The sequence below is a fragment of the Ixodes scapularis genome, unplaced genomic scaffold (genome assembly GCF_016920785.2).
Source record: "Ixodes scapularis isolate PalLabHiFi unplaced genomic scaffold, ASM1692078v2 PGA_scaffold10__122_contigs__length_95168666, whole genome shotgun sequence".
In the NCBI taxonomy this organism is placed as follows: Eukaryota; Metazoa; Arthropoda; class Arachnida; order Ixodida; family Ixodidae; genus Ixodes; species Ixodes scapularis.
In genome coordinates, this window is record NW_024609836.1 from 27,374,460 (window position 1) to 27,388,426 (window position 13,967).

The window sequence follows — 13,967 nt, forward strand, 5'->3', positions numbered from 1 at the left end:
TGAGTTAGTTAGATGTATTTCGTATAGGCTTATTTTTCAACTAAAATAAATGACGATGTTGGCCCCTTGCGGAACTCTTTTATATATTGGGCAATCTTCGGCTTTTTTTTTAACACATCTTAGAATTTAGTTTTAAAGCTGAAACCTATTGTACATAGTATTTCATGCTTCGCTCACTTTTAACAAGAAGCGGAGCGCTAGGTTTTGAAAGCGCTTTTTCTTTCCTTCCACCCGGAAGTCTTTTAAATACCGAAGAAGTCAAAATTATGCAATTTTCGTGCGGCAAGAGAACAAATGTTATCATCCTTGATTGTTTTTTTTTCGAGCTAAACCCTTGAAAGCCGGTAATCGAAAATAAAAAAAATAAAATAAAAAAAAATAAAGCAATTTTGCATATTATATTGTTTTACATTAGAAAAAGTTTACCCAGGACTATATTTCAGCGAATTACATTTGGAGGGTTCCTTTCTTAACGACCAGCGGTAGTCATGAACCCCATCCACAATGGCAGTACTTGATCCCATTATCGCCCACACACCATAAAGCACAATAAAAAAAACACAAAAAAAACCCTTTGAGTTTTTGTATTAGTGATGTGGCTGATATTGCCTATAAAAACTGCATATTGCGGCGCGTTTGGCCCGTAGGCTGTTGTACTTGGTCGATTGCGCTGCACTGCGCTGCTTTCTAAGGGTAGTTTTGCTGACATTTGTGTAGTCTGCTGACAAAATGATCTCTAGAAATCATTATACTTCATTTTTAATTACAATAGACTGCAACGAACATTACGAACCTCCTCAGACAATTAAACGTACCAAGTGACAACGCTTGATTGCGTCCCTTTTGAAGGCCACATGAATCACACATGACATGGGATTGGCTTGAATGGCTCGTAGATGTTATTTATCTTAAGGAAAAATGGAGCATAGGAACAGGCGATATTCCCCAACTGATGGTGAGTGGGGCGATAAAGGGACAATAGCAGGCGCGTATAAAAAGGTAGATATAAAAATAAAAGGAACTGAATAGTGGAAAGCTAGGTAGTTTCATCAGACCAGCTCGCAACTACGTCGTAGTTCTCAAGGTGGACCATTACCACTGTATCATTGATTCTGCACCCACAATAGATACATTTACATAACAAAACTACGAGAAACCGAAATAACACACCAACATAGCTGCGAGCTCGCTGAACCGAAACCAACCAAATTGAAGCCACCTTATGGCGCCGAGTGTGTCAGCGCCCCATGTCCATCGGTCAGGCAACTATCCAGATGAAAAATCCATACCAGGGGTGGCCAAGCTGCGCCCCGCGAGCCGCATGCGGCTCATTACGTGCTAAAGTGCGGCTCGCGGCTCCCCCCCCCCCCCCCCCCTTCCACCCCCTCCCCCGCTTCCTCCCGGTCACATTAGCACTTCCCCAAAAAGAGAAATGAAACGCGTTTTAAGTCGAAAGACAGGTTGTCGTTTGATAGTGTTGTGCTACTGCTACCTTACGTACAGTTGGACTGCTTTTGACTCGGATAGAGTGAAAGTAGTTCGAGTTTCGTTTGTTGTTCTGGTCAAAGGTTTGCCAGAGGACATCACTGAACAAAAGTTTGCCATGGGACATCACTACCAAAGGATATCACTGAACGACCGCCCGACACTAGATGCCTTCTCGGTTTACTGCAAGCACCGGAAACCATAGACTAGCTCATTGTGACTACGGTGCCAGGAAAGCGTCTCTTTGTGGCGTGTTTAGCCTCCTATTCCACCCACGTATCGACACGTGGTTCCAAAGTGGCCACAAATGACATCACTATAGCTCGAGCATAATACTGTCGGATGTCTTGATCCAGATACTTTACACATCAAAATCAAAAATTAAAAAAAAAAAAAAAAAAGTCAGGAGAGAATGAAGGTGTCGCTTGGTGTCCCTGTCGTTGCATTGTCTCAAGTCCTGACTACTAAGTTCCCGTGGACGGTGAAGCTCGAAAACGACCTGCAGCGAAACAGGCGCCTCCCGCATCCGTCCCCGCTGCTATAACGCCGCCAGGGTCGCGGCCGGCGACAACACGCCGCTACCGTGCCATGTTGTCGGCGCCACCCTGCTCCGTCCCCAGGACTATATGGTATTGGAACGTGTTTCCGACTGGTGCGTTAACCACGTCCAAAATAATGGTCCCTCGAGTTTTCGCCCGATGACGTCGTGGAAGTGTCACTCTGTCGCCGATGCTGGCGGTGTGAGAGCAGCGTTGGTGAATGTATGTGGCAGACGCCTGTTCGATGCAGGTGACCAGTGTTGTACGGAACGGCGTTCCAAGGAACGGCGTTCCTGGAACGCGTTCCTTTTAGGAGGAACGAAGGAACGCCGCCGTTCCATTTTGCATCGCTGGAACTGGAACGGGAACGCGTTACATTTTTGCTGGAACGGAAAGAGTAACGGCTTTCCTTTTTTTCGTTCAGTGGGCTGATTTTTATTTTATTTCTAACAGGGAAAGTATGAAAGTACAAACAATATCTTTACGAAGTGCAGGATCTCGTTAACTTTTTGGCTACTAATCTTATGGATTATTTTGTGTGGTCCTCGCTTGCTAACAGTTTCGGGTGCAGGAGAGCTGGTGGGAGTCGATATATTTTTGAGTGCCCGAAACTGCGGCACAAAAAGCAAAACTTTTAGTCGTAGGAAAAGAGAAAGAAAGAGGGTTGTTTCTAACTCAGCTACTTTCTTTGGTTCCACGAATCCTCATACACCCAGACATTTTATTGCGACTACAGCCATTTTTGAACTTCAATAACGAGACCTACAATTACAACAAGATCACAGATTGCGAGATATCGGACTCACCCTTGTATCCCGAACATTATTCACTTAAAAGATACACAAAAAATAGCCTTTATTCCTTCCCTTGTCCCCCAGCTACAAACTGAACAACAAATTTAACCTTCGCAACCAAGTATTTGTAGCTTTCAATACTGACTTTCCAGAAGCTTTACCCTCTCCTTCACTTGCTTGTCTTGCGGACAGCAACAAGGAGAAGCAACTGTTGTCAAGTTCTAACACGGGACTCTGTTAAATTGAAGCGTGTGAGGTTGTTGTAAAATGCTAGTGCAACCTTGGGTAAAAGTACATTAAATTTGGCTCGTCTGAATTGTCCACTACAAACATGGACATGGTTAATAGCAGGGATTTTTAACATGCATATATCAACAAATAAAACCCTACTTCCGCGTGTTTTCTACTCCTGGTGCCCTTCCATCCCGACATGCAAACTCGTATGTTGACTATTAATGGGATAGATAAAAAAACTCTGATTGATTTAACTAAATATGGTAATTAGCAAAAATACAAATGTAACGTATATGTAACGATACGTTCCATTTTTGAAACTGTAACGGGAACGAGTTCCTTTTTCACATATGGAACTTGTAACGGGAACGCGTTCCAAAAATCAGAAGGAACGAGGAACGAGCTTTCGTTCCTTTTTTTGAGGAACGTGTACAACACTGCAGGTGACTTTCCAGCTCGACCGTTCACGGATGCTATGCGGAGTGCAAATTCGTCGGCTTTTTTTGCAGGGGTTGTAATGACGTCAGGGCCTCGAGCTCTGATTGGCTCTGATTGAAGGATAGTGGGTATATCTCAAGACAGCTTGCTTTGAGGCCTACCCTTTATCCTTCAATCAGAGCCAATCGGAGCTCGACGCTCAGAACCCCTGCAAAAGAAGCAGATGAACTTACACTCCGCATATGGAAGCCCAGGAGTTGGGACGCTGCGATTACAGCGACACTCGCGTTCACTCGCGTTCCTTGCCGGTACATCTACAGCCAACCACCAGGATCGCGATATCCAATGGCACGACACTCTGGCTTTTTTGTGACGTCATTTGTTGCCACTTCGGGACAACTTTCGGTGCACGGCGTGAATAGGACGCTGAGCACAGTGGTCGGAGACGCGTTCTGGGCGCCGTGCCAAGACGGGCACGTCTGCTGCTTTGCGGCAACACAAGTCAAGCCCATAGAGTTATTATAATGTACGCTAGAGGTTCAACTGGCGCTAGTGTCTATGCGACTTCCGTGACGCAAATTGAAGCTGACAGCAACCAGTCTACTTTTGCGGTGCTCCCGTGCATTCCTATGGGAAAACGCGCGAGCATTTTGTCTCCTCGACGGAAAATAACATGGATAGTTTTTGTTATTTGGGTCGTACCGAATAGTATGTACCTTGATTAACATTGTAAAAGTGTAATTACTTTAGTTAGCGCATTTTTTTTCATTAGTGAGCGATGTTTAACTTCGCTACATTTCAATCCAAAACATGTGTTTCGCCGCACGTATGTAAAAACAAGCGACGATTCAAATCAAAATTACCATCGGAAGGAATATAAGGTATGTTCAAGGCTCGCCAGCATTCCAATGACGCTTATATATTCCAATGACGCTAATATGCCAGTCCCGTCACTATATGAAAATGACCCCGCCGTGCGTATGAGCGGATAAAAACATTCAAACCGTAGAGAATAAAGTCCGTGGGCTATGAAAGATGTCTCTTCGTATTGTTTTCTCTGCCTGGCAGCTTTTATCGGGCACTTGTGCTCAAAGATTTCGAGCGTGCGGGTGATATTTTGAACTTAAAACGAATATCATCTTCGCTCAGAGCAGAAAGAATAAAGCGGTACTTACTTATTTAAAATAGGAATAGATTACGTTGCCTTCAATTTATTTTGACATGCACGGGTAGTTACTGATCCAGTGTTACTGCGTAGTTTGGCACGTGTATCCCTCAACCTGAAAAGCGCCGACGTCGTGTTCGCGCTAACAGTGTCCGACTGTGCATATAAATACACGTACGAAACCGTTTTAGCACAGTTTTTAATGCGATGAATTTGATAGAAAAACGCCGTAACTGACCAATTTTTTAGTCGGCCTGACTGAGAAATGTTCTAAGCTACCTAGTACGTACGAATTGTTTGGAATATTTGCTCTTACGATCGAGCGCAGGGAGAAAGTGCACTCACTTTTTCCCATAGAAATGCATTACCGGAAGTCAATTTTGGACTGGTTGCTGTCTGCTTCAATTTGCGTCAGCACACTAGCGCCACTTGAACCTCTAGAGTACATTATAATAACTCTATGGTCAAGCCTCAGCCTGTCTGCGATGACGCTACGCACAGGCTTTGGCTTCTATAGTCGGTTATAGGTTAAGAGTAAAGTAGAAGCTCTTCCCTCCTCTCTCCACTTTAGCAGAGCGAGCGCTGGAGAGAAGGTTGTCTCTTCGCCAGCGCTCGCTCTGCGTAAGTGGAAAGGGGTCGGAGGAGCTTCCGCTTTACTCTGAAACTGTCACCGACTCATCTCACTGACGTCCCACCATTGCGGTGGCGCTGATGTCGGTACTGCGCATGCGCAAACACTTCACTCTTCCTTACATTGGTTTCTGCGCACGCGCAGTGCCCACACCTGGTGTGGGCAAAGCAGGCTTTTTTGGAAACACTGCGTTGGTGTATAGGTGGTATTGGCTGAGCTCGCGGGACGCTGACCGCACCTCGTTTCACCTTAAGTCCAGACACAGCCGACGCTACGACCTGATGGGACAAATGAGGCAGCGTCAAAGGGGCACCATTATAATGTTCGTCATGTTACTGTACGTGTTTTATCATTGCCGCACAAATGATAAACAAAAAAAAAAAGGCCCAGTGACTTGCACTTTGACGCTCCTTGATAGGTGCCGTTAGCTCGTAGCGTCGGCTGCCTCTGGACGCAAGCTGAAACGAAGTATGGACGGCCCAGTGCAACACAACCTAGAATAATGAAAGCCCCCACATGGCCTCTTCTCCCTTCATGAAACGTCATCAGAGTCGGATCGCGCTAACTCGGCTATTGGGCCCGAGCCCGACCTTCGACGCGTTGATTGGACACGAGCCCCACCCCAACACTGACACAGCAGTCGTGGCTAATCGCACGGCTCGATCGATCCGACTGTGATGACGGTAAGGAGGCCTTCAGTCTAGGTGGTGGTGCCCAGTGTCGTCGACATCACGAACAACATCACCAACAGTTAACAAAAAAAAAAAAAGAAGAAAAAAAGAAACCCGCGAATTGTCAGGTGACCTGGTAATAATTAATTATAATGTAAAACCCAAGACCGGTGTGAAACAGTTAAGAAACTTCGGAGAAAAAAAAAAAAAAGAACTACAGTGGGAGGTAATAGTCATTGCGAGAAAAGGTTGTATAGTTTAGATGAGTCTGTTTTCCGATTTTAGGGTCTTGATTTTAAGAGGTCATTCGGTTGTCAAGTGCACAAAGTCTGTATCCGTAGAGAGGTCATTGACGTCAGCATGGGGTCTATATAAAATATAAGAAGCAAAAAAATATTTTCACTGGGTGTGATAAGTCTGACTGTTGACTTTTTTTTAGACGTAAAAGTTTCTTACTTCCTACACACCACAGTCTCCGGGTTACATTAAGATTCCTCACCAACAATGACATAGATGACCGGAGTAGTCGGTCGTTCGAAAAAAACAAAAAAAAACAGAGCGAGCGCTTCAGAATCAGAAAACCTGAAGTCCGGTCAATCGTAGCACGCCTCCCCAACAACAAGTTGCGGAGGTGTTGCACGCGAACACAACAAAAGCGGCCATAATTTAACGGACATGTGACGGCGTTCGGACTTCGGCTTTTACGGGTGTCCGTGGGGGGATCCGTCCCGCACTCCCCCTAATACACTGGCGCCCCCTCTCTTTATGTTCCTCGACAAGACAATACAAAGCTTGAAGGGCTCCCCGGGGACGTTTGGGATATATGTCAGTGCGGCGCCGTCTATGCCTGCGTAGCCGACGTTGCATAGCAGCTACTGTTTCGTTGTTGCCAGATCAATTTCCTCGTTTACTGCCACCGGTTAAGCACGACACGCATCACCGGACAACTCTGCGGTACGCTTCAGAGTCGAGTTGTTTTATGGCAAACGAGCTTCCAAAATCTTAGAAGTGTTGAGACCGCCCTGCTTCTTTTTCCAAGAAGGTAGACGGACAACGCTGTGCCGTTGTTTGTAAAGGTCATACATTAACGTCTCTGATCCCATTAACGTCTCTGATCCTGCAGTTGGACCGCCGTAGTGTTTAGCGCTCTTTCGCAGCGAGTTAATATGGTGGATGAAGACGTGCTTGTGAGAGTACGGCAGAGGTGCGTGACTGAATTCTGCGCGAAGTGGAGGTGAAAGAGGAACTCCAAGGGAGCACTACTAATATAGCACGGACTTAATTTTGATTAGCTGGAATTTTTAACATACCTAACAGACAACTACACGTAGCGAAATTATATTCGGACAACGAAGTTAAGAAAACATCACGGTTGAGTCCCAAAACAGTTTTTTTTTTAATTTCTTGTACTCGTTTTCGAAATATATAAAAAATAAAAATAAACAGAATGTGAAGGATTCTATTTTCAAAAGAAAAAACTGTCTAGAGCTTGCAGAGGTAGCTCTTTATGAAAAAAGAAAAGAGATTAATCTCACTCCTTTTTATGCGGCCCTCGTATTTTAGATTTGAATGTCAATTGTTCGCTCTCTCAGTAAATGCCGCGATACATTTTCGGATCACAAAGATCTCCACTGATCTGGGCGCTGCCGAGGCAGAGAAGATCGCCATAGTTTATGATACAAACTACACCGGCTTTACGTAACAAATATAAAACTTTAGCCAGATGTTTCGTGTCCCATACAAAATAAATCATCCGTGAAGCAAAGTTTGAAGGAATGAAAGAGTTACTATGGCGTGAGACAAGTTTTTGGCGGCTCTCACCAAAGAGTTTTGACGCTGTGGTTGTCAGTCACATTATCACGTGTCAGCAAGGCCATCGTTTGCCACAGATGTGTAATATGTACAGAGGAAACGGATGAAGCTTCGGGATGATAGTGGTAAGTAAAGAATGTCTGTGGCGATTGGGAGTCTTGTTAAACTGGTAATAGAATGACTTGAAACCTAGGCGGCAACTTTGTTTATGGAGAGCACTCAAAAGCTTGTGCCACATCATAGTAACTTCACAAATCCACGCGGTAACAATGTGGTAAAGTAGCTAAACTATTTATCACATCCTGTGTATTTTAAGATATTATTCATCACTTCTTTTTGTTACCCAGCTCATTGGGGTTTAAGAAAAAAAAAAGAATTGTTATCTTTGTATTCACATTATAACCAAGACCTCTGTTTGTTTTTTAACATTCTGGCTGCTTTGCATCTGCTCACCCCTCCATTGTCACACGAGGGGTTATTACACCAAGATGTGCTTGTAACTACCTGGAAATTCGTAAGAATTTGTATTTGCGAGTTTTAATCACTGGGTAATTTGATTAGATGAACGCCAACAATTTCAGCGCCCATTTTAAGCTCACTAAACAACATAAACTTTGTATTGATTCTTTAACAAAGAACCAAAACGATTCAATGAAGTCCAAAGTGCTATCGGTTAATGGTATAACTTGCTTGAATTTGAAACCTAGATTATGTCGTGTATTGGGAGTGCCTGCTTCCTTTGCTTTACATTTCAAGCGTCGCAATCACGCAACCACCATTGGTCTCTGTTATGTACGGCACTTGACCATGATTGCGTTCGAGTCTTTGTTTTGTACCTGCGTGAAAGATGTGATCAGCAGGCAGAGGTCGCACATGTGCGGGACGGACCCCCACCACCTGGGCACTAAGAAGTCCAGCGACCCGTGCAACCCCTTTGAGTCACCGCCCGCTTGCTCCAATTAGTAGGGATCGCTGGAGAGAGTCCCATCCGCTTTGTCTCTCTTCTGCTTTGTCGCAGCCTCTTCTTTGGCTCGAGCTTGGTCTGCGCTTCTGTTTCCAACTGGGCGCACTCGTCGAAGATCTTTTGTCTCCGTTGTTCCGCTCCGGGGAATTAACAGGGATGAACAGAGCAGAAAAGAACCTGCCATCCAGAACTGAGAGGGATTCCAGGTATTGGCATCAACTTAACTGCAGGCTGCCGACCATGGGAAAGACTCCTGGGACGGTTTGCTGGTGAATGCGGCGCTCTCCCGGGGCTTAAAAATACGCAAGAGGGAGTTTTAGGTAATATGACCTGTTCCTGGAGGAGAAAGTACCCGGCCTTTAAGAAGAACTGGAACGCGAGGCACTTTCCTTGCCTGTCGTTTTATTAAACCCTCTCTTAGCACGACCCTTTCCATAAGTAACTTCGCACGCCGCTTCTGAAGTACACGAATGCGATTCGTTTAATTTACATTTCAAGCACGTCAACGTTCTTTCTACGCGGAGACTCGGACTTAAACAAACAAAGCGAGGACAAACATACGGCAGCCATTTGCCTAAATCGTAGGGTACCTTTAGTTTCTTGTCCCTATGATGCCAATCACGCGCCCGCAAAATGCCTCTTTCGTATCTTTTGATACCCGAGAGAAATACCCGAATTCACCAGCAAACCGGTCCTGAGGTTTTACTAGTCATATATGTACCATGTGTAACATTTGTTGACTAATGTACTTATTACGACCTGCATTCCGGACGCACTTACTTTTGTAATCAGATTTCCATTGACCTTTCCGTGCACCGTCACCGAGGCTAAACCATCTTGCGATCACGTGGCACGGGCTCCATTCTGTGATGTCAGCTCTTCGCAACACGTGCCCCCTTCGCGCCTTGGCAAACGTGCTGTTTTAACCATCGGAGATGTCTGCCTTGAACTTGCGTGTCTCAGAACTGGCTTACGATGGCTTTCGAACTCAGGGTGGAAGGACCGACATCGTTCTCTAGGTGCTATATGAAAGAATGTCCACTGGCTGTCAAACGCGACAGTTTTTGATCCCCAACGAGGTCGGACATCCGGCTAGCGTGTGGTGAACCGTGTCTCCCCCAGTGCTCACTCGTCACACACTCGGGTAGGGTTCAGAAAGCGGAAGGTAGGGTTGAATGGAGGCTTAGTGCGGGGTTGGAGCGCAGTTGGGCGCTGTTTGATGGGATCAGGCCGATTGATGCCGGAGGTGCATTTCGAGACGAACGGCTCTGTGCGGAGCGCAAGCATCGTCTGCTACTTTTGCAGCAGTTGCGCTGACGTTAGAACGCCGCGCTCTGATTGGCTCTGATTAAATAATAGTGGGTAGACATCAAAGCAAGTTGCCTTGAGGTCTACCCATTATCCTTCAATCAAAGCCAATCAGAGCTCGGCGCTCTGACGTTACCGCAACCGCTGCAGAAGTAGCAGACGATACTTGCTTTCCGCATTGCAAGTTAAGTGCGATAGAGCGTGGTGCAGTGACGAGGTCGGCGAAGGCGGAAAGTTGTGATCGTGTCAAGGGAGTCCTTCCACATAAATGTCGCAGGGTGGGGTCTCGGTGCCGTTAGTTCAAGTCTGTAATAATTCCTGCTACGGTGAGAAAATCGTGTGCCGCGCTTGTTGGTACGGACTGAACAGGATACACAAAGAGCGTGTACTGAACGGAGACAGGTTACCGGGAATAGGCCACGCATCTTTATCTTTTAGCGAAGTTCCTCCGTGAGTGTGGAGTGGTTTTGGAGCGCTTTTTGGTAGGTACCTTGTCGTGCGTTCAAGCACGCATTAGCATTTACCGTTCTACAGGTGTAAGCATGGAGAGCTTTTGCAGCGTTCCAAATCCGCCAAGGGAGTCTCTCATTAGTGGTCACCGATATAGTTTGGGAGGACACAGCTTGGGCAGTTTGTTTTGAGCTGCGCTGGGTGGGCATGACACGGACAGAGTATACCGTGATGTCATAGTATAAAGCGATTTCCCCTCAGTTAAAACCGCAGCATAACGTCAAGATAACGCGATGGCGTCACGGTGCGTGACATAACGTCACACTATGACGAGATATCGTGACGTCATCGTATAAAGCGATTTGAACTTACTTGAAACCACGGCTCGACGTAAAGTCACGCGATTTTATCCTGGTGCGTAACATCACCATGACGTCACGATATCACATCATGGCGCTATGTGATGTAAGGGTGTCTCATGACGTCACGTAGCGTCATAGTTTTAACATAATCGCGTTACGTGACATCGCGGTTACCACGTCAAGGTGTCATGTGACAACCGTCACGGTGATAACCTAGTGGATACCATTCACTGAGTTTAACGGGATAAAGTTCGCTGAATTGCCGCCTATTGGTCATAGGTTTTCTGGTGTTTATTTATAGGGAAAATCGAAGGATGTAGTTTGTGTTAATTTGTATTGAAGAAATCAGGGTATTTTGCTGATACGCTTTGAATGCAACCTAATCTGTGATTTTGGGATTAAAAAAAAAAATCATCTCACTTCTGGCACGATTTAAAGTTCGATTTTGTTAATTAAAAAAAATGTTTTCGAAGCATTTTTAAAATGGAAGAGAGGGAAAATGGCCAGCTTGGCGGATTCTTGTTTTTAAGTTTTTTGAATAGTGAAACAGGCATGGCAAAAACTGACATTTTTTTCCCACGGTCGGGGATCACGTGTTTGACCGCTCGCAATTTTGTCACTTTTAAAAATGCAGCTCTAAGACTTTTTTGTGATACTCTAGAACTAAATTCTATTAAGTTTTATGAATGAAGACGATGTTATATTTTGGAATCATACAAACATGTCCCAATGTGTCCCTCGGATAAATTTTGTCAATACTTGGCACATTCTTACGTGTGAACTATTTACGATATTTTAATGACCTTTATATCACCAGAAGGCTCATATTTAGTTATTTTTATTGAATACAGATTTAAAGTTATATCCACCATAATAGATTTTGTTATATACTTTGAATGAAGATATGTTTAGATAATCTAGCTATTTCAAGTCGATCTTATCAGAAACCCCATTTCTATTTGCATTTCTTCTATTTATTAGTGGCCAGGTATTACAATGACTTATAAGAAATAGAAAGTTAATGGAGAGTATTTTGCTTATGCGACCGCAATTTGAGCTTAAACCTTGTCAGATGTGCGTTGTAAAACGGAAAACATTCTTGAAGAGAATAACAGTTTACTCCGCATTATGTGCAATTTCGCTTATTTTAAACTACAAGTTAAGCAAGGTATTAATATTTGGTAATTAATTATATCCACGCCGAAATGTTGGCCGGCATAGTACGTATGCGACGACGCAGTCACAACAAGCAACTGAGCAGATTGAAGCTATCAAGGGGCATTCACGGGCATCATGACATCTTCTATTTATGGTGATAACTCAGTCTACGGGCTCTAAGCTTTTTAATAAACCCAAAATTACGCTCATGGGCGAGAAATTTTCCTATTAAAAATCTAATCAAAGATCGTGGCACGCCCCTCTTCCTGCGTCTGGAAGCAGGCATCATGGGGCGCCTTCAGACAGCGTTTTCAAACAATAATTGTTCCATTATAGTCTCCTACACCCAAAGATTTGTCGCCTTTGTCGACATATAATGCACAACGCGCTTAAAAAGGGCTATAAACGCAATGTTTGCAATCTTCACATCATAATTAACTATTTTCATTGGTTAAATTTTATGGAGGAAGTAAGGACCTAAAAATACCCCCCCCCCCTCTCCCCCCCCCCCCCCCCCCCCCCCCCCAAAGAGAAAATGGTGCCCATCTATTTCTCTTGCTGTGCATTTACTATACTCTGTTTCACCTTATGATGTACCGCACGAAAGGCTAAAGGCGCGAGCTCCTTGCTCTGGGGCACATCTCGGCGGCACGAGCTCTCGTGAATTAAGAGCAGCTGCCAACGCTATGAGCTCGCGCTTCTAGCCTTCGCTGCGGTACAACATAAGGTGAAACGAAGTATAGACGACTTGCCATCTAACACTGGTCATGCTTATTGACTAAGGCCCAGCAGACGATAGGGCATAAAAGAAAGCTTCAACAAAAATCACTTAAGTTCCCCTTTATGGCGGTCATGCAGACATAATATTATATATTTGTTTATATTTTCTGAGAAACGGAATTCATACCTTGCTACTAGTTAAACATGAAGCAAAAAAAAAAAAAAACAATTTCTGTGAAAACAAGGGTTTCCAGTTTGATAGTTTTTCAAAACATTCATTCATTCAAAGCTATGTTGCGTATGTTACTTTAGCTATACCATATTAAATTTTGTAATTAATAAAAATAACTGATTGAGCTTTCTAGGGATGTCATTGTCAATAAAATATATTTAATACGTCACAAATAAAAACGTGCCAAACTTAACAAACTTTAATCGCAACAACACAATCTGTCATTTTTAAACATTTAATAAAAATAAATAAAAACCTTTATAATTGCCTGATCATCACTAAATATATTTATAAATTGTCACAGAAGAGTTCCAGTGCATTATTTTTAGAAGTACCAAAATACCGAGCGGTCAAGCATACGATTCCGGACAGATGGCAGAAATAATTTCGTCTCAAACCGCGTCAATACGATAAAAGAATTAATTGTTAAGTGACTTGTTTTGCAATTTCTATGATTTTGAGAATTCTCCCAAAACATACTTATGTCAAAATGGAACATTTTACCCCTCACCCGTGCCTGAGGTAAGATGAAAACGCCCTTGGGAAAAACTAACAATCCCAGTCTAAGAAATGAGGGTTTCAACAAAAGCAGTCCTAGGTGAAACAAAATTGCAAAAAATTAGTGTTTTGATGTTACAACCGATTTTTTTTTATACGAACGGGCGTTTATTGGTGCTATTATTTTTAATCGATCTTGTATTTCTGACACCAACTGACGATTATCGGGGCTTTTCGATTTTTATTCTTTAAACACACATACGTTTTTTGGTCTTTTCGATTTTAAATGATTTTGTAATTCTGACACCGACAGATGTTCGTCGGTGTTTTAATGTTCAGATGTTCGTCGTTATTTTAACCGATTTTGTATTTTTGACACGAAGAGACGTTTACCTGGTCTTTTCAGTTTGAAGTGATTTTGTATTTTTAACACAGAGTGATGACTCTCGGTATTTTTTTACTAAAACGGGAAAGTCCACGGCCTGTATAATATAACCTACTAAAAC